The 25344-nt window shown below is 49.6% G+C and overlaps 1 long non-coding RNA gene across 1 annotated transcript; it reads right to left on the bottom strand.

Annotated features, from left to right (window-relative positions):
• Positions 1 to 10594: 10594 nt before the first annotated feature.
• LOC112903493 lies at positions 10595 to 24200 on the bottom strand. Its single transcript, XR_003230818.1, has 3 exons — positions 24069 to 24200; positions 10885 to 11098; positions 10595 to 10756 (listed from the first exon to the last, which is right to left on the bottom strand). It is a non-coding gene; the product is annotated as an uncharacterized LOC112903493 (long non-coding RNA).
• Positions 24201 to 25344: the final 1144 nt, after the last annotated feature.

Genomic DNA, 25344 nt, shown 5'->3' with positions numbered 1-25344 from the left:
ACGCACGCGGCCCACACGGCCCAGCGCCACCACGGCCCCGCCTTCTTTCCTTCTCCCCCGCACGACACGGACCGCGCAGGCTAGCCCACCGACCGGCCTCACCCGCTCACGCGCCCCTTCACCTTCCCACTCAGGCAGCTGACGCGCGGGACCCGCCCGTCAGTTTTCCCCTTCCTCCTGCAGTCGCCCGCGACCTGGCCTCCGCTCACTCCGCCCGCCGCCCCGCTCCGCGACACGGGGCCGTAACCGTCGCGCCCTCCTTTTCCCCTTTCCCTTCCACCGTGGCCCCGCTCGCTCGCGTCATCCGCTCGCCCCGCGCGCCGCCCCGCTCCGCGACAACCCGGCGTAACCGCCCGCGCGGGCGCTCCCTTTTCCCCCGCGCCATGGTCGCCCGCACCATAAACCCTAGCCCCGCGCCGCAGCCGCCGGATGCGCGCCGCGTGGCCACAGCACGGACGCCGGGCATCACCGCCCTCGGCATCCGGGCCCGCACCGCAATCCTCGAGCCACCCCATAAGTACCCCGAGGCCGTCGCCTAGACCGGCAGCCGCAGCCACAAGCCCTAGCCGCCCCGTCTTTTCCACTGCAGCCGTCGCCGTACCGGAGGAGCAGAGCAAGGAGGAGGATGACGCCACTCCCCGGAGCATCGCCGCGCTTGCGCCCGTACGACGACACCGACGCCGCCGCGCACCCTGCACGGCATCGACCCGCCGACCTCACCTCTCCGCTGCCCCGAGCGCCCCCTTCTTCAGCCCCGCCGGTGAGCACCGCCGCCGCCTCCCTTCTCCCTTGTGCTGCCGGCAATGCCGATGACCCTTCCGTAGCCAGCCCTAGGGTATTCCCTCTCCCCATCCGGTCTCTGTGCCGCTTCTTGTGCAGGAGCCCGACGCGCCGCCGTCTTTCCCCTCTGCCGCCGTCGCCTCACCGCTGCTGCGTCGTGCCGCGGGCCCAGGATGCCGGTGCCCCGTGCACGGCACGGCCACGCTGCGGCCCTGGGAAGCCAGGACCCGCGTGCGTGCGTGTGCACCCGTGTCGCGCGACCCGGCTGTGCCCCCAGCCTCGCCATGCCCCGCCACAGCCTTGCCGTGCGCGGCGAACTCGTGACATGGCCACGACGTCGCGTTCGCGTCGCGGCCAAGCCTTTGGGGCCTTTCCCCGAGCACCCTTCGGGTGTCCACACACGCACACACCCTGGCACACACGCACACGGGGCCATGTTGGCCCGAGCCGCACCGGATCTGGTGGCCACACCAGATCCGGTGAGTGATCGACACACGGGCCCCGCCTGTCGGGGGCAGCGGGAGGCGCTGCCCCCTGGGCCCGTGTTGAGAGAGAGAGAGAGAGGGAGGGAAGCCGACCGTGGGCCGGCCTGTTAAGCCGAGCCGGCCCACAGCGCGTAGCCAGGTCATAGACCCGGGCCGGCCTGCTGAGCTGCAGGCCGAACCGACCCATAACGCCTAAGCCGAGCCTAGTTGGGCCTCGAGCCGGCCCATCACCTCTTTTGGCCCAAAACCCGAGCCGACCCCTTTTCCCTTTTTCCTTTTTCCCGGCCTGACCCGAGGGAGTCAGCCTCGGGCTGAGGCTGACCAGTGGGATCCGTTGACCCCTTGACCGTTGACCGTTGGCCGGTCAATGTTGACCGGTTAATGCTGACGTCAGTAGGGCCCATTGCTGACGTCAGCAGACCCGGACCCCCCTGCTGGCGTTATGCTGACGTCAGCATGCCACATGGCATGCCCTGGTGCTGCCACGTGTCACTGTTGACTGATTTTATTTTTCGAAATTCTTTTATTAATTTCAGAAATAGGTTTTTCCTTAGAAAATTAATAATAAATCGACCGGACCTCCGAAAATTATGAAACCAGTTCCATAATTATTCTAAAAACATAAACCACCCGTTAGAGTAGGTTTTGTGGTGATTTGGATCTTTTTTGAAGAGTTTTGTGCACTTTTGCACTTTGGTCCCTACTCTTGCTCGTATTTACGAATAGGATCCGACCACGAGGAGTTGACCGATGGCTAGGACTTCGAAGAGACGCCAGGTTCACGCCCATCTATGATTTGAATACCTATTAGGCATTGCTTGATTAGAATTGCTGTCGCTATGTGTGTAATTTTACCGAGATGAACCTGCATGGCCTATTTTATGTACCCATACTCCTTGCAATCCTATCTCACTTATTTATTATATGAAATGCCTTGTCAATCCTTGAATGTGTATGTGTGGGAATGGATAGATAGTCTTGACGTGTGTGAAGTGGTACTCTTCAGGAGTTGGTTGGTGATTAGGGTCTTAGCCGGGAGTAGGCAACCTAACTCGATCGTGGATCGAGGGCTTGGGGTGTGTATCTTGGCACACCCTACGGAGTACCTGTGGCGGTACAGTTGTGGTTACGAGGTTGAGGTGTTGGAGGCACCCGTTAAGGGTGCAGTCGCGGACCACCGTGGTGGAGACGCTTTTGACGAAGATGCCCGCTTCGGCAGTTAAGGACCGGGTGAGAGTAACTATGACTTGTGGGAATCTGTTAAGCGTGCACACCACTTACCCATTATGAGGGTGGGCCCGGTCCGAGGTTAGCAAGCGCGGTACCAAGCCAGTGGGAGGATCGAGTATCAGTGCAAGGGAAGGAGGTGCTAACCTCACGTTCCCCGAGACGCATGGGAGGCTTCACTGTCCCGGGGCGACCTCCCGTGGGAGGATGCGCCCAAGACCCGGGAAAACCGGATGGTGCCGAGGCTCGTAGTTCCATTTCAGTAGACTAGTGTTTCGTATATTAGTCGGCTGATCTCCGTCTAATGTCGATTCGAGTGGGTCCAGGTGTACAACCCCTGCAGGGTGAAAACTATACGTATAGCCGTGTCCTCAGTCATGGACATCCCTACTCCTCTGTTGCTCTTGTTAGTTAGTGTTACTCATGACTTCTACCTCCCTCTAGAATGACTTCCTGCCAGGGGGCAGTTGAGATACGAGGAGAGGGAGTTCTCGCATTGACTTGGTGGTTTGGAAGGTGTGCATTGACCGGGAGTCCGGGATGCCAGAAGGGCCCAAGTCGGGAATGGAAGAAGATGTGTTTACTTATATATATACATATTTTGCATGCATAGGAAAACCTCAGCTTAACCTCTTGAGCTTTGTTATATCCGTAGTATAGACCATGATAAAGCTTGCATTCAGATGGTGACGTGAACCTATCCCATTCCTTGGGGATAGCCTGGTACGATGCAGGATCTGATCCGGAGTTCGACCCCAACGATGACGGTTGGTACGAATGAAGCCTGTGCTATGCTCGAGTCGCCTGTGGAACGATTTCTGTCTGAACCGCTTTACGATTTCTGTCTGAACCGCTTTAGCCGAGAGGCTTGTAATAACTTCCATACTACAAATCCTATGGATTTATGTAATAATTAAACTCATGTTTGATCTTAATCTGAGTATGACTATGATATTATACCTGGAATAAGTTCTGTATGTGATAGCACTTGATCCAGGGACTATCACGATGATACAGGGAGTCAGATTCCTCGGTTTGGGAATCCGGTTCGTTTTAGTTGGTATGAAAGCCATACTTGATCGTAGCACGAGCGTTAGACATGGTCGGTAGACCTAGGGAAGTCTAAACGATTCTATCCACTTACTATAATACCTTGGACTATTTTCGACAATACCTTGACTCAATTTTCTCCCCACTCCTGATGAAATCTCTTACCTACGCTGACTCAGCTCTTACGTTCCTACACAGGGTAGCAGCCGCGATGACGACCACGATGGAGAGTGTGAGCCACGACCCCGAGCTTTACGCGTAGTACCACCAGAGGGGTGTCCTCAAGTGCTTTGAGCGCGTGGTGGAGCACATCGGCATCGACCTGACCTGCGTCAAGCTCTCCCTGAAGTCAACCAACGCCCACCCATACCACTCCAAGATTGCCACACTCGTCGTTATGCCAGACCCCGCAGTACCCGACTTTGAGGGTAAGATGGTCTACAGCTCCGGCATTCTCACCAAGACAGCCGTCCAGTCAGCAGCTCGGAAGATGACGATGGAGCTATTCGCCCAATTCTGGCAGACCAAGTTTGTGGACTCCTCTTTCTGCTTGCTACCTCAGACCGTCCTGCCCAATGAGGATCCCGAGGCCGTCTACTTGGAGATGTACACTGCCCCGGTTCAGGAGACCGGAGGGGACCAGCCCATGGTCCACACCATCGGGTCCTACCTCTACGACCTAGACCACCTGATGGTGAACCTTTCCCTGGAGAGCGAGCACTCCACCAGGGGTTCTACGAGAGTGTGAGGCACATCCACGTGCTGGAGCACGAGATTCAGGGATGGAACCGGATCTACACCGCAGCCCGGGTAGAGGCCCGCCGCAACCGGGTGTGCTACGTGGAGTCAAACATGATGCGTGAGGCCAAAACCCAGCAGGGGATGGCCGCCGAAGCAAAGCTACTCCAGATCGAGACCGAGCTCCAGAAGCTTCGGGAAGAGAAGATCGAGTCGGAGTGCAAGGAGAAGGACTACCTCGCCACCATCAGCAAGCTCAAGGATCGGGCGACCGACAGTGAGGCCGAGTGCCGCCAGCTGCAGACCCAGGTGGACGACCAGTAGGACTTCATGACCCTTCACGGCTACCTCGAAGCCAAGGTGGAGGACAGGGTGAAGGAACTTGAGACCAGGTTGGAGAGGAACAAGAAGAATATCGCCTTGTTGACCCGCACTGCCGTGTACCTCCGCGATAAGGCCGCACGCGCCTTACAGACGTGGTAGATTTCTGACTCGATCCACGTCGACGAGATTCACGAGATGAGGAACCAGCTACCTGAGGAGAGCCAGCCCTTGGTGAGGAAGGAGGACTTCAAGCTCATCCCCACCAAGCTCCGCCTACACCTGTGCCCCCACGAGGAGATGCCACCCGCCATCAAGATAGAGGAGGTGGTGGAGGCAGTCGCAACCATCGACGCCATCTTCCCAGAAGACTACCCGGAGGACTACAAGCGCGTGCTGACCTACAAGAAGCCGTGCGTCACTTTCTACTAGGGAGTGAGTCAGTGTCTTAGAGTAGGGGTAGGTGTAGGATAGGTAGTCGCTGATGATTCATCCCGGCGTGAGTCCTCATGAGCCTTGTTCTGAGCCGATGTCATGTTTCCGGCCAGCATCCTATGATGTCACGAGTTCAGGTAGACACGATAGGAGTCACCACCTTTTTGTAAACATTCACGATGTATTCATAGAGTGTGAGTTGGGGGTGTTATCTTGAAGGCGTATGAGTTGACCTTGAGATAACACCGGTGTTTCCTTGTACTACCTGAATGATGTATGAATGGATGGATTTTCTGGATGTTATTGCTCTTTATTCTTGCATATTTTCGGGTAATTGACATGTTTTTCCCTTGTGTGTATTCTTTTACTTTGGGTGGTGAGTGCTGATGTTTACTTGAGAGGATTTCCCTTCACCCTAGACAGGAAATGTCGATCAGGAGATCCGACCGCTTGATGGCCTGCTTCGAGCAAGCCGCTCAGGAGGAAGCCGCAGCCGAGGCACGCGGAGGAGGGCGCCCGTTTGGCCGCGGACGAGGACGTGCTGCCCCAGCACGTGCCCCGGCAGCAGGTTGTGGAAGAGGTAGGGGACCTGCCGCAGGTGCCGTACCCCGCACCTTTGGAGTGGCACACAGTGAGGATGAAGCCGACGAGGAGGATGTCGATGAGGAAATCGACGCCGAGCCCGTACAGCAGCCACCGCCACTACCGCCCACCCTCGCGGAGATCATGGACAGGCAGACTCAGCTACTCCAGCACCTGGCCGAGTCAGTTGAGCAGAGGAACCACGGGGCCCACTGTCAAGGCCCGCCTGAAGAGGACCTCCAGCGCAAGATCGAGAGGTTCATCCGCCTGAAGGCCCCGACCTTCAACTACGCCGAAGACCCCATGGAGGCCGATGACTGGCTGAGGGTGATCGAGACCAAGCTGGACCTCACCAACTGCACCGACGAGGAATGCATCGCACTCGCCGTTCACCAGCTCGAGGGTACCGCCAAATCATGGTGGGATAGCTACTGTGACTCCCACCATGACCCAGCACACATCTCATGGGAGGAGTTCGCCAGGGCATTCCGCGAGCAGCACGTGCCCCGGCAGGTGATGATCCAGAAGGCCCAGGAATTCCATACCATGACTCAGGGTACGATTAGGGTGGAGGAGTATGAGTGCCACTTCACAAAGATGATGAGGTACACTGCAGACGACACCAACACCGAGGAGAAGAAGTAGTTCTGGTTCCTCCACGGACTACACCACGGCATCCGTCAGATTGTGACGGGATGCGAGTACCCAACACTCCGTAGCTTGGTCAACCGTGCCATTGCTGTGGAGAGAGAGAGGTTGGGATGGGAAGACCGTCAGCGCAACAAGAAGCACCAGACCGACCACCAGGCACAAGACCGGCCCTTCCTAAACGCAAGGAACACGCCACCCCTGCCACCAAGAAGCGGTTTCCGTTCCGGCCCTAGTCAGCCGAACAGGAACTACGGTGGGGGAGGCAACCACTACTCCGGCAACAGGACCCATGGAGGACAGAACCAAGGAGGAGGCAGCTACCACCGCCAGCAGCCGGCACAGAGGACCAACAGTGGCTCGATGCCGTTTGTTTGCTTCACCTACAACAAACCGAGCCACAAGTCCTATGAGTGCCCCGAGAAGAAGACCCCGACTCCAGCTCGCGCGCCTGGCTCCGCCGGCAGGCCCGCTCAAGCTCCGCGCTCCGCAGACCATGGCCGTCTCACCCACCTGATTGAGGAGGACGCCCGGGATGCTCCCGACATCGTGACAGGTGAGTACCTTATCAATGGCTCTAAGGCCTTAGTGTTATTTGACTCTGGAGCCACTTGCTCCTACATATCTTCAAAGTGTGTTGCACAAAAATCCCTTTCGATGACCCCGAGAAGCCGTCCCATCATCACTAGCTCTCCGCTGGGAGATCATAGGTGCACATTAGCATGTAAGGGAGTAAGAATCATGATTCAGGGACTATCATTCTCAGCTGACTTGACAGTGCTACCATCAGAGGGGATAGATGTCATCTTGGGGATGGACTAGTTGACTGCACACAAGGGTGTCATATCTTGCTCGCCCAGGTTGGTGACACTGGAACACCCTAGTGGTAAGAAGATCGAGGTGGAACCGTTGAAGTCCCGAGATGTACCTCAGGTGTATAACCTGAACAACTTGGGGGAGAGGACACTCGAAGATGTGCCAGTGATTTGCTAGTATCCAGATGTGTTTCCTGAAGAATTGCCAGGTTTACCACCGGATAGGGATGTCGAGTTCGTGATTGACCTTGTGCCAGGAACGGCACCGATCGCGAAATGACCCTATCATATGTCCGCAGAAGAGCTCACCGAGTTGAAGAAACAACTGAAGGACCTGCTAGCACTACAAGAAATCTTGGCTTTTATGACAAACCGAATCTGTCATGTAAAGTACACAATTGGTCATGAAAAGTATGTTATGACCAAAATCCCCGCGTCACAGTGTCGTCACAAAATGACCGTCACATAAAGTACCTCGTGACGGTTTTATGGTCCACGGTCACAAAATGTATGTATATTTTGTGATGGAAGATTTGTAGCGTCACATATTGTTACCTTTTATGATGACTACTTCTGTCATATATTAGCTAGTCAATGCATCACATTATGTACGAGTCGTCACAAATGCTAAGACGAAGAACAAGTTTCGATGGTTTTTTGTGACATCGCAGTGTCGTCATGTATAGTTTTTGTAGATTATGTGACACTTATATTTTGTCATGTTTTGTACTGGTTCGTATGGTATTTACACACATTTGCAGATGAGTCTATGGCGTCAGAAATTGGCATTCCATTCATGACGGCGTCGCCCCACTGGTCTTTCATCACAGCATACAAAAGCATAACTAATACACATATATCAGCCATCATCCACAGGATTGACACCAGAATTCACAAATCATTCAGAATTCACAGGTTGACAAAATTCACTGAAGCCATCATGGATACACATGTTCCAACCACAAACTTGCAGCATACTTGTTCAACCACATAGTTCCAGATTCTAGGTTGCAGCACATTGTTCCAGGTTCCAGCAAACAAACAAATATATGGCACAATCTCACAAAGTTCGAAGCACAGACTAAGTTGAAGCAATGTAGCAAAAGCTTAGACAAAGGCCTCATCCTCAGAAACTGCAGTCATACCTCAATCTTTCTGAAGTTTCAGGACAGCTCGCAGCAGCGCATTAGTCTCCTCAAACCTGCTAGTCATCCCCCTCACTTCCTCTTGGGTCTGCCGCAGCAAATTTTGGTTTTCTTCAAGTGCGTCCTGCTGAGCTTGAAGCTGTGCCTGCAACTCTTCCCGCTTCCTAGCAGCTTCCTCTCTTTCAGCTTGGAGGCTTGCCTCAAACTCAGCTTGGATGCGTGCTTGTGCTGCTGTCGATGAGGACTGAGCATTCTTTGATGGTCGAGGGGCACCAATGTTAGGAAGAAATGTGGATGAGCGGCTGATCTCGCTAAGAGTTTCATCAACAATCTTGGTGGGAGATCTTGTTGCTTCTCCTTCTTCTGGCTCTCTATCCTTCTCTGCCACCATCCGTTCCTTCATAAAGAGAATGCAGTTAATAACAAGGCCAGGCATGTACTTGAGTACAATAGATGTATCAAATCATTTTGGATCTTACGTATATTTCATTGGCAAGAGGAGTGCGACCATTTTTGGAACTATTCATACATTCCCCAAAGAACTCTACAGCATCTGGATCGCTGTTGTTGTACTTAGGCCTCTGCAGCATGTAAAAGCCTTGGATGACTTTGAAGCACACATCTCAGTTTGCATTGCATAGTAACAAAAGGATCCAGCCGAACACCAGGCAATCAGTGTGCATACAGAACAAAATAATCACATACAGTACAAGAAGCAAAATGTTTAGTATCAGAAAGAGCCTTGCCCTTTTCATCCATCTTTCTAAGTTTCCCTGTGCAAATAAATTCCAAAAGGAAAAACACTACAAATAGCTATTCAGTAGAGGAAAAACACTACAAATAGCCATGAACAACATTTTCCTTTGCAACATAACAGGAGCTTAAAGATGTTGAACATACAACCCAAAAGCACCCCAAAAGTGCCCCAAAGTGAAAGCAATATATTACCAGGCTGTATCGATAGGCTATGTAGGACCTAGAACCAGTTTTTTGGTGAAGCTGCACCTTGGATCGGTTTACTTTATTCTTCGCAGATTTCTCCTGCACCACAAATGCAATACAAACTTCTAATTCACAGGCACAGTTTGATTGCATGTTAACAACAGCAGTGATGCAGGCCATGGACCTGATTCTTTGGGTCACACCAGTACTTTACGAGCTCGATCCACTCCTCTTTCTTCATTTTAAGTGGAGGTTCTTTGGCCAACAGCTGTTCCATTGTCAGGGACTCGTCGAAGTACTTCCTTTTTAGGTGATACCTCTGCTGCTTTACTCCCTTCTTAATGATATCAGTGCATGCAGATTTGCTTGGTCCATCATTCTTAACATCCACATCCAACCTATTCTGCAGTCACACAAATCATTTATTTGACAAAATTTCTTACATGGGAGTAGAGCTAGTAATGAAATAAAGTAGTTGAAGTGAATTAGGTGTCTCACCGCCACTTTATCAAGCACTTTTTGTACTTCTACTGCCCCCCCATCTTTTTCATAAAGCTTCCAAGATGTGTAGATAGGCAGCTTGTCTCTAAGAGCTACACCAGTTTCTGATGCCAGCTTCGCTGCTTGAAGTGGGACATCAGGTCTTTTCTTCCCTTCAGCCACTTGGATAGGCAGCTTGTTTTCTCTCTTTATCATCTTCTCTAAGCCAAGCCCTATGGTTTTCTTGCGGACTTCCTTTCAGGCCGCTGCATTGGCAAATAACATGCAAAATGGGATATTATAGCAGCCACAAATGTAGATATTGAATGTACATAATAATGGTTGGAAACACATATTGATTACCAGGAACAAAGTCACCAACTGGTTCTCCTTCAATTGTATGACCCTCTGAATCGGCATCAACTTGGTCATTTGAGTCATTGATGTCATTGCTTTGCCTAGAGCTCTGTACACCTAGCGAGGTTTCTATAGGAACTGATTGGTTAACACTAGTCGTGGGAGTAACTTGCGGAAACACGACAAGGATGGGTGTAGGACTAGGAGTACTATGCTCAGTGTTTCCACTAGGCGTAGATATGGGTGGACTGGTGCTGGGTAATCTAGAAGCATTGGAAATGGGACTAGTTTTAGGGTTGGCTTTCGAAGCGGTCTTAGCAGGCAAGGGCAATCTTTCCCTAGGTGGTGGACGGCCTCCAGGCGATGCCATGGCTGCCTGTTGCCTAGTCAATCTGGTAGGCGTGCATGGTGGCAGCTGGTTTGCATCCCTAGGTGGTGGACGGCCTCCAGGCGATGCCATGGCTGCCTGTTGCCTAGTCAATCTGGTAGGCGTGCACGGTGGCAGCTGGTTTGCATCCCTAGGTGGTGGACGGCCTCCAGGCGATGCCATGGCTGCCTGTTGCCTAGTCAATCTGGTAGGCATGCACGGTGGCAGCTGGTTTGCATCCCTAGGTGGTGGACGGCCTCGAGTAGGCCTGGCTGCCTGTTTCCTAGTAAATTTGGTAGGCGAGCACAGTGGCAGCTGGTTTGCAGCCGCCATTTGTGCCGTCTTTTGCTTCTTAGGGCGAGTTCCTGGAACCATCGCTCGTACCTGCCAAGAGAAACATGCATCTTATCGATTAAGGATAATGAGTGAAGTACATTAAATGTCTACAATGAAGTACATGATTGAAAAAGACTAACAACATACTTGTTAATTGGCCTAGTAATACATCTCACCTCAGTATTATCCTCATTATTTAGGTCATCATCGTAGTCATCATCACTGTCACATTGGTTATCAATGTCAGAGGATGGGTCATATTCATTGTCAGACTCTATTGTCTTCCCCATGCACTTTTCCTTTTTGGAAAAAACATCTCTAACATCCTGAGCTAGTATTGGAATACCCAGAGACGCAAAAAGTTCCTGGACCTCCCTTACCCTTTCATCCCTTTTGAAAGGATCGATGGACCAAGAGGGGGGGTGAATTGGGCCTTTTTCAATTTCTAAAACAAGATAAAGCAACCTTAACCTATGCAAAACTAGAAAGACTCCAATTCACCAACCGGATAACTAAACGACCTACACAAGCTAGATAAGATAAAAAGAGATAAAGCCTAGCAAGGTAGAGCTAACTAGTGATTCCTAAATCAAGCACATGAATGAATTGCTTGAAAGATAATGCTTGAATAAGTAAAGTGGACAAGGGACAACCGGATTTTTTTCCGTGGTATCGATGTGTTGGCACACACCCCTAATCCACGTTGTGACACTCACAAAGAGTATTGTCACCTCCCAAGTCACCAAGACGAGGGCGCTCACTAAGAGTCTCCGTTCACCATCCCGGTGTGGTGGAGATCAAGCCACGTACAAATCTCTTCTCCGGGCTTCCACAATCCTTGGCAAGCTCCGCGAGAATCACCTCGATCACCAAGATCGCCTAGGTGATGCCAATCACCAAGAGTAACAAGCTAAGGCCTTCACTTGAGCAAGAATCAATCACCAAGAATGGATGCACACAAGCTTCTCTCTACTCAAGTCCTTAATCTTGCTTCTTGAATGATTGAATGAACAAGTGTATGAAATGTTGAAGCTCAAGGTGGCTCTTGACTATAGTATGTGTGTTTGGGTGTTTCCTGGTGTCAAGAGTATTAGAATGACCCATTGGAGGGGTATATATAGGCAGCTCACACGAATAGAGCCATTGGAGAAAAAGCTGCCAGAAAACTGCGTAGCGCCGGTTAATCCGACGTCCCTCCAATAGTCATCGTCGGTTTAACCGGTGAATGTAAACTGCCCCTTCTGAAAACTAGCCGTTACAGCTTGGGCAGATTAACCGTCGTTGCATCGGTTTAACCGATGAGTGTAGTCATCCATTGAATAACTGAAAAACCAAGTCACTGGACAACTGCACCGACGTCCAATTTCAAATAACGTCGGTTTAACCGGTGAGTGTAGTTGTCCACTGATCAACTAAAAACCAAGTCTCTGGACAACTACACCGATGTTAAATTTAAATATCGTCGGTTGAACCGGTGTATTGACTTGTCCTGACCTGTAGGCCATGTTTAACCGACGTATAGAAAACTTGAGTCGTCGGTTAATCCGGTGATAAGGATTTTTCTGATTTTTCCTTTTCTGACTTGAGTCTTGAATGAAATCCAAATATTTCTTGAGATATAAGTTAAGAACCACTTATTTGAGCTTCTAGAAACCTGAGTGACCATTGTGTGCATCCATTTTCAAATGACCATGTCCATGCTCAAGTTACTAAGCCTAAACCCCTCTTAATAGTGCGATCACTACAAAACTATAAAACCTATACTAACCTAAGTGTCCTTCTCAACCTTATGACACTTAGGACTAGAAAGATCCTTAGTCTTGACATATTATTGAGTTGAATGCCGAGATCGCCTTTTTGAATAACGAAAATTAGGGGCCTCTTTTGACATATAACCAAATGAGCGATAATGATCTAAAAATCTGCACAAACTCATTAGTCACAATAATGGTTGTCATTAATCACCGAAACATACCTTGAGGGCCTAGATGCTTACAATCTCCCCCTTTTTGGTGATTGATGACAACATAAACATAGATAACGAGAGAGCGAGAAAGATAAAGCGCGAATAAACACAAGCAAACTCGAAAAGTGAGAATCAAGGAACTCAATGGCTCAAATGAAATCCATAGATATGTCTCAAAAGCTCAGCATGCTCAAATGACAAATGTACATATCCATGAACTAACACCAAATATAATACAATAAGAAACATCAAGGTCCTGATCACGAGCTCTCTCTAATGCTACCCTCCCCCTGACTCTCACTCCCTCTCCCCCTTTGGCATCAAAGCACAAAAAGGAGAGCTACTGATCCGGCTGACGAGGGACGGCGAGGAAGCGATCCGGGTCATCATCATCGTCGTCGTCGTCGGACGGTGGATCCTCGGTGACGGAAGGGAGCTGCTGATCAGAACTGCCGGCAGGTGCTGAGCTGACTGGAGGTGTAGCTGTCGTCGAGGCTCTGGTGCTAGCACTGCCGGGGAGAGGATCCATGGAAGTAGTAGCCGGCTCAGCAGAAGATGTGTCAACATCTGAAGTAGTAAGAGCTGATGCTGCCGGCTGTGACGACTGCTGAACTAAGGACACCTCTCCGCCTCCCCTTGAAGGTAGTGGCTGTGGTACGACGGGGAGGCCAACTGACTGCACTGCAGAGGGTGACTCCTGGAAGAGTGAGGTCGCAGGCAGTGGAGAGAAGAGAGGACGACTCACAGACCCAAGTAATGCTGACAATGAGAACATGATCTCCGGGGTCGCGGAAGAAGCTGGAGCAGTGGAGGCTGGAGCTGGTGTAACCGCAAGTGGTGGTGCTCCGGTGCCCTGAAGGCCTGACTATCCTGGCTGCTGTGGGGCGAGTCCGGTGTGAGAATATAGCTGTGAAATCATCCCGAACATCGCCATCATGCCCTGCTGCATCTGCTGAAACTGAGCGTCTGTCCTCTGAGATACTCTGTCAATGAGGCCGACAAAACGCTCCTCTGTAGCAGCTCGCTCTCGGGCGGCCTCTCTCTGTATCTCTGCAAGCTGGGCCTCATGGGCTCTCCTGGCCTCCTCCTGTGCATGGCGGTCCTCCCTCTGCTGTGTGACTAGCTGCTGCAGAAGTGCGGTGAGCTCAGACGGCTGAGACACCTGTGACTTTGAGACAGTAGTAGCAGCAGCTGTCACTGGAGCTGGCTCTCCGGAACCTCCTGCCTCGTGATCATGACTCGCTGGAGCAGGTGCAGGGAAGTACTCCTCATCCTCGGAGGAGTCTGACTCCAGATCTGACCAATGTATCTCATCATCTCCTCCGGGAAGCTGTGCCTCTGCGGCTAGCAGCGCCTCATCCTCCTGAGCGACACGGGCCTGAACCTCAAGTGACAGCCGTGCCATGGCAGCTCGATCTGCCTGTCTCCCTCTCCTCCTGTCTGAGGGTGCTGTCGGTCGGTAAACTGGAAACCAGGGGACCTCGTCCTGCCGGTATACTGCACTGACTGGTGACTCAGCTGGCACAATCATAGAGCAGATAAAACTGATCCAGTGAGCATATGGAAACTGACGCACGACCCCCATCCCATCAGTGATGACATCCTCGATCTCAGCCAAGATAAAATCAACTATGTCAAACGGCTCATGAGTGAGTATGTAAAGAAGCAGTAGCTGCTGCAGACCTGTGAACCCCTCTGGGTAGCCACTCCTCGGGAGCAAAGTCGTCCGGAGTGCCATGTGAACAGCGTATGCCTCGGGGGTCAGCAGGCTGGGGACTCTGGCGTAAGAAGCTGGAAAGGGCTGGCGGAAGCACTGTGAGATCGCCTCGTGTGAAGGTGCAATCCCGCCAATCATGGCCCTGCGAGGTGGATCTGCATCACCATAGACCATCTCGTGCAGAGAGACGTCAACAAGGTCAACTCCAAGGATCCCAGCAAGTGTCGCTCTGGACAATCCAAATACCTGCCCTCCAAACATGAAGTGAACAGCTCTGCGCTCTGGGGCTATCCAAGCTGTGGCATAGAAAACCCTGACCCAATCCTCAATGTATCTGTTCCTCTCAATCGAGAGCAACCTGGGCAGACCCCTAAAATGAGCAAAGTGCTCCCTGACATCAGCTCCCCCTGCAGCTGTCCTCAAAGAAACCCAGTCAAGAACTCTGTGAGGAAAGATCCTGTGGCCCCGCCTCTGATAGGTCTCGTAGAAACTGGCCTGAAGGAGTGTCCAGAATCTGCGATCGACCCTGCTGTCACGGGTCACCGGGAACCACTCCTCCTCCTGTACGCTCCACCTGAGCCTCTTGACCTTCGCCGCATTGGCCTTGGTCAAGTTCTGGAGCAGCACACCTGGCTCCAGACGCACGACAGTGTCCATGCGGAACACTGCGCGCTCGGCCGCTAGGGCCTCGGCTCGACGGGCTGCTGCTGCTGCTGCGGTGGACCTGCGAGGCTCCTGTGGCTGGTGGCCTCCTCGCGTCCTTGGTCCGGTGCGACGCTCGGTCGCTGGTGAAGTCTCCTCTGCGGGGGACGTCTGCCGGGTGCGGCCAGAGCGTCGTAGAGCTGGTGACTGCTGTGTATCCTGCCCCTGAGACTGCTCGGACTGCTCTGTCTCTGTATCTGAATCCGATTCTGCCGCTGAATGGAACTGATCTGACTCTGCTGCTGCTGCTGTCGCGGCTCTGGTGGCCCTGGCCCCTCTGACTCGGCCCATCCCTCTGCCCCTGCCTCTGCCCCTGGCTGGTGAATCTCTGATCGCGAACGGACGAGCACGGCCTGATGCCTGCTCCTCGGCAGCCTTAGCCACCATCTCAGCCCTCTCGGCCTCTTTGGCTGTGCGAGTCCGCTTACAAGCGGGCTCCTCGACTACTATCTCCTTCCCCTTCCTCTTGTCACGACCCATCTCGATCACAACAGGAACACAAGATGCGGCGCGGCGTGAATGCGGAGAGCGAAAAAGGGAGCGCGGCGTGAACGCGGTGCAATGGCGCGTGGGCAGTGGCACAGTAGAGGTGTAGGATGCAGGCAATGGCGTGGAGCGGCAGTGGTGGTGGCACGGTGCGTGGGCGGCGCTGGCGCAGGCGTGAATGCAGTGGTGTGCGTGCGCGCGGGCGGCAGACGGCGGCGGTGGCGCGCAAGGTGTACGGGTGCAGGCGGCGGCACAACGGGCGTGGGAAGGCGCGGGTGGCGGCGCAACAAACGGCGGCGCGACGGGCGGCGGTGTGACGACGGCCGGCGCGGGAATGCGGCGGGCGGCGGCGCAGAGAGCGGACGGTGGCGCAAGGCGGCGGTCAGCGGTGATGGCAGTGAGGGCGAAGGCGAGGGGACGAGCAAGACATGAACGCGAGTGAGGAGCCGTGACCGGTCATGAGAGAAATATGACATGTGGACCCCTCAGATTTTCTTATCGCCGGTTGATCCGACGCTTAGGTTTTGAGCACCGGTTGATTGCGTCGGTGTAGTTTACCAGAAACACTGCCAGATTATTATCAGTATGCCGGTTGAACCGATGATCTGAAAAGAGAACTCGTCGGTTGAACGACGCAAATAACAATTGATTTTCAGGTCAAATTTGTGATCTGTTCACCGGTTGATCCGATGCTGCGAACTTGGTATACACCGGTTGAACGCCTGAAATGACTGAGCTGAAGCTGACACTTAGTAACGCCGGTTAAACCGATGGGTATACATCCATTGAACGTCGGTTTAACCGGTGAACCCAAAAACCCTCTCTCAGCTCACTTTTCTGTGCTAAGTCCAATGAACTTATAAGATTCAACTAAACTCAAGTTAATGGACTTGCATAGGCGACTTTACCCCTCAAAGTAAATAGGATAGCTTAATAACTTAAATAGTTTTTCTTTTCAAAATCAAGGATAAGTCGCAAGAGAGACAAAGCACCAAATTAAAATGTATGAGCCATGTCATAGGAATATTGAAGGAGGAAAGCTTCAAACTCACCATGACATTGCTCACTAGGCAATAACGCACCTAACACTTTACTCTTTTCACTTCTCATGAATTAAGATCTTGCACGTAAAACAAGTCTTATTTTCATCAAGTGATCTCCTTTGTGACCCTTACGCATGCAATGATAATGCAAACTACAACCACATGCGAAGGAAAGGTAAACATGAAGTGCACAACTATATATGACAAGCAAATGCATGGCGAGAATTTAAAATCTACTTGTCAAGTTTGATCCCACGGAAAGCTTCATCATGATGAGCCTTTCTACAAGCCTAGAGGGAAACAAGTGGACCACCACCTCTAGCTAAACCCTTGCTCATCACTATCTTACCATGGTTAGACAAGTGTCCTATATGTATGCATTTTTCTATATGTCATGGCAACTTACATGACGTTTGCCGCATCTAATACATTAAGCTCATTTCTCAGCCTAACAAAGGTACTCTCGTCTAAAGGTTTTGTGAAAATGTCCGCCAATTGCTCCTCGGATCTCACACCTTGAAGGGAAATGTCCCCCTTGGCTTCGTGATCACGCAAGAAGTGATGGCGAATATCAATGTGCTTTGTGCGAGAGTGTTGAACTGGATTCTTGGCAATTTTTACGGCACTTTCATTGTCACAAAGGAGTGGTATTCTTCCTAGTTTCACACCAAAGTCCAAAAGGGTTTGCTTCATATATAGAATTTGGGCACAACATGCACCGGCTGCTATATATTCCGCTTCCGCGGTGGACAAAGCCACGGAATTTTGCTTCTTACTCGACCAAGAAACTAGAGAACGCCCAAGCAAGTGGCAACCCCCGGAGGTACTCTTGCGATCCACACGGCTTCCGGCAAAATCCGAATCCGAGTATCCCAAGAGATCTAAGCTAGCGCCTTTGGGGTACCACAAGCCTATGCTAGGAGTGTGCTTGAGATACCGAAGGATCCTATTCACAGCAGAAAGGTGTGATTCCTTAGGGTTAGCTTGAAAACGGGCACACAAGCACACACTAAACATTATATCGGGCCTAGATGCGGTAAGGTAAAGCAAAGACCCTATCATAGAACGATAGAGAGATTGATCAACAGGTTTACCGTCCACATCCAAGTCGAGATGCCCATTTGTAGCCATAGGAGTCTTAATTGGCTTGCATTCATCCATCTTGAATTTCTTCAAGATATCTTTAGTATATTTTTCTTGATAGATGAATGTCCCTTCTTTCATTTGTTTGACTTGAAAACCAAGGAAGAAAGTCAATTCGCCAATCATGGACATCTCGAATTCACTAGACATCATGGTAGCAAACTCATGGCTTAGTAAATCATTAGTTGAGCCAAAGATAATATCATCAACATAAATTTGACAAATGAAAAGATCCCCGTTGACGTCTTTTGTGAACAAAGTGGTGTCCACCCTCCCGATCTTGAAACCTTGCATGATTAGGAAGTCACGAAGCCTCTCATACCAAGCCCTTGGAGCTTGTTTGAGTCCATAGAGTGCCTTGTGCAACCTATAAACATGGTTAGGATTCCTCGGATCTTCAAACCCGGGAGGTTGCTCAACATAAACAAGTTCGTTAATAAAGCCATTTAAGAAAGCACTTTTCACATCCATTTGATATAACTTAATATTATGATGTGAAGAGTAAGCAAGAAGAATGCGGATAGCTTCAAGTCTTGCGACCGGAGCAAAAGTTTCACCAAAATCCAAACCTTCGACTTGAGAAAACCCTTTTGCCACAAGTCTTGCTTTGTTGCGTACCACCACCCCATGTTCATCTTGCTTGTTTCGAAAGACCCACTTTGTGCCGATGATGTTCTTGTCTTTCGGAGGAGCTTCGAGGACTCATACTTCATTGAGGGTGAAATTGTTCAACTCTTCTTGCATGGCCATCACCCAATCCGAGTCCTCAAGTGCTTCCTCTATGCTAGTGGGTTCAATACAAGAAACAAACGAGTGATGTTCGCAAAATGAAGCATACTTAGAGCGAGTTCTTACTCCTTTGGAAGGACTACCAATGATTTGACCAATTGGATGGTCCTTGGAGATGCGACCATGCTTCACTAGCGGTATTTGCGTGGATGCTTGTTGGGGTGGATCATGAGTGACTTGTGCTTGTGGTGGAACATTTTGCTCTTCTTGTTCTTGGACTTGGGGTGTTGGCGTTGACACATTTTCTTGAGGCAGTGGATCAACTTTATCTTGATCTTTATCCACTTGGGGTGCCGTGGAGGTGTTTGGCAAAGATGAGAAAGTTCCTCCCCCTTGATCATTGTCTTCATGCACCTCCTCCGGCTTGATATCCCCAATGGACATCTTCTTTAAGGCTTCTTCAATCTCTTCATCCCCTACATTTTCATAGCCAACAACCTCCTCTTGGGAGCCATTAGATTCATCAAACTCCACATCACATGTTTCTTCAACTAACCCGGAGGTTTGATTGAATACTCTATATGCTTTGGAGTTTGATGCATAACCAAGAAATAAACCTTCATCACATCTACTTTCAAACTTACCGAGCCTTTTCTTCTTATAAATGAAGCATTTGCAACCAAAGACCCGAAAGTATGATATATTTGGTTTCCTCCCGGTGATGAGCTCATATGGCGTTTTCTTGAGGAGTCGGTGAGGATACACTCGGTTGGATACATGACACGCCGTGTTGATTGCTTCCGCCCAAAACTTCTCGGACGTGCCATAATCATCCAACATTGCTCTTGCTAGGGTGATGAGTGTCTTGTTCTTTCTTTCCACCACTCCATTTTGTTGAGGCGTGTAGGTGGCGGAAAACTCATGTTTGACTCCTTCTTCATCGCACCATTCTTCAATCTTCATATTTTTGAACTCGGTGCCGTTGTCACTCCGAATCTTCACGATTGGGGAATTGTATTCTCTTTGAGCTTTTCTTGCAAATGACTTGAAGATTTCCGGAGTTTCACCCTTATCGCCTAGAAACATAACCCAAGTGTAACGTGAAAAATCATCAACAATTACTAGGCAATAGAGGTTACCACCAATGCTCTTGTATGAAGTTGGACCAAAGAGACCCATGTGTATTAGCTCGAGCGGCTTGGAGGTGGACAACATCGTCTTGATAGGATGATGAGTTGCCACTTGCTTCCCGGCTTGACATGCTTTGCATAGCTTGTTCTTGTCAAAAGTGACGTCCTTTATGCCGGTGATCATCCCTCTCTTGTGGGCTTTCTTAAGGTTGCTCATGCCAATGTGAGCAATTCTTCTATGCCAAAGCTACCCAAGAGACGACTTGGTGAAGAGGCAAGTCATGGTGCTTGTTTGCTTTGAAGAGAAATCCACCAAATAGATATTGCCATGCCTAAACCCCGTGAATACCAATGACTTGTCTTTTTCATGAGTCACTACAACACCATTCTTGTCAAAGGCACACGTTAGTCCAAGATCACATAATTGTGCAATAGAAATAAGATTAAAACTAAGTGCTTCTACAAACAAAACATTTGAGATGGATAAATCTTTTGAAATTGCAATTCTACCCAAACCTAAGACTTTCCCCTTTGAGTTATCACCATAGGTGACATGTTCATGATTGCCGGGGTCTTCAAGTGAGGTGAACATGCTATCATTGCCGGTCATGTGTTGAGAGCAACCGCTATCAAGTACCCAATATTTTCCACCGGCTTTGTAGTTCACCTACACACATGAGAATTTATTTTTGAGTTTTCGGAACCCAAACAAGCTTTGGGCCTTGCACATGTGTGATAAGAGCTTTTGGGACCCAAAGTTGCTTGGGGAGCTTCTTCTTCGACTCCTTAGCAGTTTTGCCAATGAACTTGGCCTTCACCTTGCCCTTCACTTTACTCAAGAGAAAATGATTATTTTGGAACATTGATGAGTAATTCTTGGGTAATTTAGGAAGAGGACGTGATGGTAAAGTGCACTCCCTAGTGTGGTGCCCGGTGACTTGGCAATGTTGGCAATATGAGCCAACTTCCTTGATGAAGCTTGTTTTGATCTCCGGAGAAGGAGTTGTAGCCATGTTTGGCTCCGGAAATGAACCAAGACCTCTCTTACCATAGTTACGGGCATTGTTAAAGAGAATCTCCTTGTGGATGTATTCTCCCCTTGAGAGTTTCTCCACACTACTCTTGAGGCTTGCCACTTGATCCATCAATTCCTTTTCCCTAGAAGAGGCAAGCTTGGGCACAACATTAGTGGCATATGCATCAATGAGTAGGTCATCACATGAAGTAGAAGCATTGACCTTTTCATGAACAACTTTCTCAAGACTTGGGTCAATTACTTCATAAGCAAATTCAAGTTCTTGATACTTGTGAGCCAACTCCCTATGCTCTTGTTTGAGCTTTTTGTGGCTCTCTTCAACTTGCTTAGCAAGTACAAGTGATTCTTTGTGCTTTTTGAGCAAGTCATTGTACTTACTAAGTAAGTCGGAGTGGGCAAGCTCTAACTTGGCATGAGTGCTCTCAAGAATTTTGACTTTGCCCTTTTCCCTCTTGATGACGGATGTATACTCATTGATGAGGTTAGTAAATTCATTTGGATCAAGCTCTTCATCACTATCATCTTCACTATCTACCTCACATACCTTGGTGTTACCTTTTGCCATGAGGCACATAGGAGGCGGAGGTAGAGATGGTTCTTCATTGGTGAGGGCGATGGTGACAATGTCTTCTTCATCACTTGAGTCTTCGCTTGATGAGACATCGGTCACCCACTCTTGTTTCTCCACCAAGAAACTTTTCTTGGTGTGCCCTTTCTTCTTTGGAAAGAGCTTGGTCTTCTTGTCATGGGTCTTCTTCTTCCCAAATCTCTTGTTTTTGTTCTTCCTCTCCTCTTCTTCATCATCGCTTGAATCATGGCGATGCTTACTCTTGTTGTCCTTGCTTCTTTTGTCCGGCTTGGGGCAATTTGGACGGATGTGTCCTTTTTCGCCACAATTGTTGCAAATCTTGTTCTTGACATCCATTGGCCGGAACATTCCCTTCTTGGAGTCAAAGTTGAAGCCCTTCTTATTGATCTTCTCATTCAAGCGTGTGAACTTTCTCATCATGAGAGCAAGTTCTCCATCATCTTCAACATCGGATGAGCTCTCATGATGATCATCTTCTTCATTGCTTGAGCTTGAGTCTTGTTTGACCATCTTGAGCTTGCGGGATTTGTTTGTCTTGGTCTTTAGAGCAATTGACTTGCTTGATGTTGGCTCTTCGGACATACCAAGAATGCTCATTTCATGAGCGCGAATTTCGCCCACAAGTTCTCCTACTTCCATTGTGGCGAGATCCTCCTTTTGAAGCATAGCATTGATAATGTTATACTTGGGCTTCGGGAGGAGCATGAGGATCTTGCGATTGATGGATGCACTGTCAATTTTGGATATTTCAAGTGCATTAATGTCCTTGACAATGACATTCAAGCGAGAATACATATCATTGCAATTTTCATGAGCTAGCATTTTGAAGGAATCATACTTAGCTCTAAACAAGTGATATTTTTGCTCACGAACTTTGGTGGAACCTTCATGAATCTCAATGAGCTCCTTCCAAATATCACTTGCTAGGTCCATGCCATTTACTCTAGCAAAGACCTCCTCACTAATAGCTTCGAAAATTGCATTTCTAGCTCTAGCATTCCATTTTAATTGATCGGGGGTGGGATCTCCGGTGAACCCGACTTTAGTTGCCAACCATACTTCGGGGGCAATCGCATCAAGGTATGCGGCCATGCGAACTTTCCAATAGGCAAAGTTCTTGCCCTTGAAGTGAGACGGCGAACCACCCATCTTGGCCATAGCTCTAGGCGGTGAAGCCTAATGATCCAAATGAGCAACGAGGCTCTGATACCAATTGAAAGGATCGATGGACCAAGAGGGGGGGTGAATTGGGCCTTTTTCAATTTCTAAAACAAGATAAAGCAACCTTAACCTATGCAAAACTAGAAAGGCTCCAATTCACCAACCGGATAACTAAACGACCTACACAATCTAGATAAGATAAAAAGAGATAAAGCCTAGCAAGGTAGAGCTAACTAGTGATTCCTAAATCAAGCACATGAATGAATTGCATGAAAGATAATGCTTGAATAAGTAAAGTGGACAAGGGACAACCGGATTTTTTTTCCGTGGTATCGATGTGTTGGCACACACCCCTAATCCACGTTGTGACACTCACAAAGAGTATTGTCACCTCCCAAGTCACCAAGACGAGGGCGCTCAATAAGAGTCTCCGTTCACCATCCCGGTGTGGTGGAGATCAAGCCACGTACAAATCTCTTCTCCGGGCTTCCACAATTATTGGCAAGCTCCGCGAGAATCACCTCGATCACCAAGATCGCCTAGGTGATGCCAATCACCAAGAGTAACAAGCTAAGGCCTTCACTTGAGCAAGAACCAATCACCAAGAATGGATGCACACAAGCTTCTCTCTACTCAAGTCCTTAATCTTGCTTCTTGAATGATTGAATGAACAAGTGTATGAAATGTTGAAGCTCAAGGTGGCTCTTGACTATAGTATGTGTGTTTGGGTGTTTCCTGGTGTCAAGAGTATTAGAATGACCCATTGGAGGGGTATATATAGGCAGCTCACACGAATAGAGCCATTGGAGAAAAAGCTGCCAGAAAACTGCGTAGCGCCGGTTAATCCGACGTCCCTCCAATAGTCATCGTCGGTTTAACCGGTGAATGTAAACTGCCCCTTCTGAAAACTAGCCGTTACAGCTTGGGCAGATTAACCATCGTTGCATCGGTTTAACCGGTGAGTGTAGTCATCCATTGAATAACTAAAAAACCAAGTCACTGGACAACTGCACCGACGTCCAATTTCAAATAACGTCGGTTTAACCGGTGAGTGTAGTTGTCCACTGATCAACTAAAAACCAAGTCTCTGGACAACTACACCGACGTTAAATTTAAATATCATCGGTTGAACCGGTGTATTGACTTGTCCTGACCTGTAGACCATGTTTAACCGACGTATAGAAAACTTGAGTCGTCGGTTAATCCGGTGATAAGGATTTTTCTGATTTTGCCTTTTCTGACTTGAGTCTTGAATGAAATCCAAATATTTCTTGAGATATAAGTTAAGAACCACTTATTTGAGCTTCTAGAAACCTGAGTGACCATTGTGTGCATCCATTTTCAAATGACCATGTCCATGCTCAAGTTACTAAGCCTAAACCCCTCTTAATAGTGCGATCACTACAAAACTATAAAACCTATACTAACCTAAGTGTCCTTCTCAACCTTATGACACTTAGGACTAGAAAGATCCTTAGTCTTGACATATTATTGAGTTGAATGCCGAGATCGCCTTTTTGAATAACGAAAATTAGGGGCCTCTTTTGACATATAACCAAATGAGCGATAATGATCTAAAAATCTGCACAAACTCATTAGTCACAATAATGGTTGTCATTAATCACCGAAACATACCTTGAGGGCCTAGATGCTTACACCTTTCCAGCTCGTACTGGGTTTTTTTCATTTCTTACTTAGTTTCATGAAACGCACAGAGAGCAGAAACTGGATTCAGTTTCTGTAAAAGAGATGCAAAAGAACTAACAAATCAATATTCTTTAAAATGTTAGAAAGAAGAAAAAATAACAATTAACAGAATGTAAGACAAAACTAGGTCCTTGGCAGAACCTGCCTTCATGATTCATTAACTCATTTGCAGGCAACAGCTTCAGTATTCAGACTGTAACTTTTCTGAACATTTCTAGACGTGCAAATACCAAGCAATGGAGGAGAAGGGGGGAAGCAGAGTACCTTTGGAGGAGGAGGAATGTAACACCCTAAGGTAAATTTTCCCTAATTTTCCAGCCTTTTACTTAATTTATATCGCATTTAAAGTAATTTTACAACGCAAGAAAATAAAATTTATCATAAGGTCAACATGTATGTGCACTCATGCTGGAGCATTATTTTTCTTGTGTTGAGTTTATAGGATTCAAATTCAAAATTTATTTGAGTTCAAATGATGTTTGTTTGAAGGTTTGAGTGTAGGGAAGAAAAAGGAAAGAAGGAAAAGAAGAGAAAGAGCAGCCCATTCTCTCTCAGCCCGGCCCACTTCTCTCTCTCTTCCCCCCTCGGGCCCTTTCCCCCCCCCCCTCACTCCCGCGTGGGCCACCGAGGCCCAGCACCCTCCTCTCTTTCCCTTCCCGCGTGGGCCGCACGCCAGCCCATCGGCCGGCTCAGCCCCATCGGCCGCCCGCCCTCTCCCTTCCCTCTCTCGCTGTCACCCTGGGCCCGCACGTCAGCGCCCTCTTCTTCCTCTCCCTTTTCTTCTCCGGCGCAACGGTTCCCCCCGAGAACCCCGGCGAGCTTCCCCTCTGGGCCCGCACGCCGAGGCCTCGACCTCCGTCCTTAAGTGGCCCTGCAGCCCCCACCTACCTGTGCCCTAACCCCGCCGCCACCCAGAACCCTAGCGCCGCCATTTCCCCGCTCCTCCGCGCCACCTCCCCTCGGCCTCACCGTCGATCGGCCGCCCCGCTGCACTCCGGACCACCACGTCAACCGCAGTAGCTCCGCCTCGCCCCTAGAAGCTTCCCGAGCCCGGCACTCGAGCCCCGAGCCTCTGCATCACCGGAATTTTGCGAAGATACCGCCGCCGGTGAGCTGTGCCGCCGCCCCAATTTCCTCGGTGCCGGCCGATCTTAGGCCGCCCTGACCCCCTGGTTACCTCCGCAGGAGTCCCCGGAGCCGATCCACGCCAGCCAAGGACCTCGGTCA

This window comes from Panicum hallii, chromosome 8 (genome assembly GCF_002211085.1).
Source record: "Panicum hallii strain FIL2 chromosome 8, PHallii_v3.1, whole genome shotgun sequence".
NCBI classification, from domain to species: Eukaryota; Viridiplantae; Streptophyta; class Magnoliopsida; order Poales; family Poaceae; genus Panicum; species Panicum hallii.
This window is presented reverse-complemented; position numbering and strand designations above follow the sequence as displayed.